Source organism: Sinocyclocheilus grahami, unplaced genomic scaffold (assembly GCF_001515645.1).
Source record: "Sinocyclocheilus grahami isolate Dianchi unplaced genomic scaffold, SAMN03320097.WGS_v1.1 scaffold707.1, whole genome shotgun sequence".
In the NCBI taxonomy this organism is placed as follows: domain Eukaryota; kingdom Metazoa; phylum Chordata; class Actinopteri; order Cypriniformes; family Cyprinidae; genus Sinocyclocheilus; species Sinocyclocheilus grahami.
In genome coordinates, this window is record NW_015505886.1 from 819,590 (window position 1) to 822,235 (window position 2,646).

General features: G+C 34.0%; 1 protein-coding gene across 12 annotated transcripts in view; it reads right to left on the minus strand.

Moving 5' to 3' along the window:
* Positions 1-2,646, minus strand: part of LOC107560004 (leucine-rich repeat and immunoglobulin-like domain-containing nogo receptor-interacting protein 1) — a 107,776-nt gene that overhangs the window by 100,490 nt on the left and 4,640 nt on the right. For 11 of the 12 annotated variants that reach the window (XR_001605678.1, XR_001605677.1, XR_001605676.1 and 8 more), the window contains 2 exons: positions 2,056-2,137; positions 874-1,071 (listed from right to left, as the gene is read on the minus strand). The gene's annotated coding sequence lies outside the window, so the exon portion shown is untranslated. Of the gene's footprint in view, positions 1-873; positions 1,072-2,055; positions 2,138-2,517; positions 2,535-2,646 lie in introns of those variants that run through there. The other variant, XM_016244058.1, reaches the window with a different exon arrangement.

Consider the following 2,646-nt stretch of genomic DNA (forward strand, 5'->3'; position numbering starts at 1 on the left):
AGATAGATAGATAGATAGACAAAATGATAGAATGACAATAAACGATGGATAGAACGAACAAACAAACATAGATAGATAGACAGATAGATAGATCGATAGATAGATAGATAGAATGGAGATAGAACAAATGAACGATAGATAGAACAGACAAATGATAGAACAAACGATACATCAAATAGTACAAGTATCAACAGATAAGTAATCAAGTAATAACAAAACAAACGATAGATACACATGATTGAATGAAGGACAGATAGAAAAAACAACAATAAAACAAATGATGGATAGAACAATGAACGACAGAACAAGTGACTGAACAAAGGATAGATAGAAAAATTAACTATAGAACGAACGATAGATAGAACAAACGACGAATGATAGAACAAAGAAGATCGAACAAATTGATAGATAGAAAAAGTGAACGATAGATAGAACAATGAACAACAGAACAAATGATAGCTAAAAAAATGAACAATAGAATGAATGGTAGAACAATAAATAACAGAACAAATGATAGATAGAACAAAAATAATAGAACAAATGATAGATAGAAAAAACAAACAATGAATGCTAGAAGAAATGATAGAACAAACAATAGATAGAAAAGGTGAACAAAAGAACAAGTGATAGACAGAACAAACAAATGATGGATAGATTTTCCAAAATGCATTATCTGTGTTCAATTTCTTTAAATTCCTATTCCTATCATTCCAATTCCTGTAGGATGTGGCCAATTCAATTGAAATTCACATTAATGAATTGAGAGGGAGCCATGTTTTTTCAATTCCAAATACATTTGAGTGAATATATTTGGGATCTTCTAGATGACTAGGGTCTTAACAGGGCAGGAAAGTCAGGGCTAGTATATGATACATGTGCCAGATCCTCATCCCGTGTAATGCCATGGTTCTTGGCTTTCAGTGAGGGAGAGATGATTGAGCTGTCTGTAGAGATGGCGAGATCTTGGCGAGGATCACTTTTGTTTTTTTTTAGAACAGCTCGGTTTTCAGCTTCAAATGAAGGGTGGTCATCCAAGGTGAACTGCCAAAAATCTAGAGATCTGAGATATACCTGAGTGTAAAAAGATTGAAAATGAAGAATTAACCATGTGTCATGTGCATAAGGGGCATTTTATACAATACATGTTGTGCTTATGACCTAATAAAGCTGAAAATGAAATAAAATGGCCTATGTATATCTATAAAATTCATGATTTCTCCAAAAAAAAAAGAAGTTTGGAAACCAAGTATTATGTACTTTTCTGTGTATTCTTGGAAAACATATAACTAAGTTAAATGTCGTCTGATTGGTTGTGAAATCAACTTCTGATTGATGTCAGTGACATGAATAGATAAGCCTTATACTCAAAGTCTTGCATGAGAAAGAGGCAGGACTTTTGCACAAGCTTGATAAGCCATGCTCTTCGTGCCGCCTCTCTGCCACTGAAAATAAACTGGGAACATGCAGTTACGGCATTAGGAAGAGAGGTTATGCTTGACTGAGTCATTTAGTTATTTTTAACTAGTCAAGGCAAACTTTGAAGGAGAACCTTGTCTGAAATTTCAAGTAAACTTTTTGTTGGGCATGGTTAATTTAATTCCAATTCAGACTCGTGAAGTGAAAACCAATTCTTCAGTTTTGAATTTTCTGCTATCGTTGCTGTTGCTTTGACATATGGCATTATGAAAGGTTTGCTCACAGAGCAACTCTTTGTTATTCAACCCTCAAGGCCTCATATAGTCATTTCAAGGGCCTACCCTCAATTAAAAGACACATAATCCAGGTATTACTTCAACTACTGAACAAAAGGTAGCCAATGAGTCAGCTAATTAACTGTTCGCATACAGCAGTTAGCAGTAAGAATGTTAATGACCTGCACTGTCAGAACCTGGTTTAACAGAAACTTCATTAACAGAACTGACATGAAAATCAACATAGCGACTCATTGAACTTGCGTAATATGACATTTCCAAATGAAAAAGGATATTCAATGAGAAAAAACATAGGTCAGGACTTTATTTTATTCATGATTAGGTAGTGAAAATGGGCATTTACCATTAATTGTGAAGAACCAACCCCCTACTGAAACATCGAGGGCACCTATTGGTTGAAATTTATGTGGCCTTGATGATGTCAGCTGAAAGGAAAGTCATTTAAAACATTATGAAGATTTTTTTCTTTGGAATAACATTATGAATAATTCATATCAGGCATATGTATTAAGAAAGAAAAGGACATAAATTATGATTTAATGTTGACTTCATGAGCATTGAAGGTTCTGTTAAAGACATTATAATTAATTATAAGGAACCACCCCAGTCCTGAAACATCGACGGCACCTATTGGTGGAAATTTAAGCAGTCTTGATGATGTCAGCTTAAAGATAAGTCATTACAAATACATTAAAAAAAGAAAAAGACAAATTATAATTTAAGCATGGCTTCATAAGCATTGAAGGCTCTGTTAAAGACAGCAAAAACAGGCCTTGTGAAAATGGTTGTGAAAATAGGCATTCACCATTAATTGTGAAGAACCACCCACCTACTTAAAGCAGCGAGGGCACCTATGATTATGTCACCTGAAAGGAAAGTCGTTTGAAACAAAGACTTTTTTCTTTAGAATGAAGTGATTTCTATCATGACAACT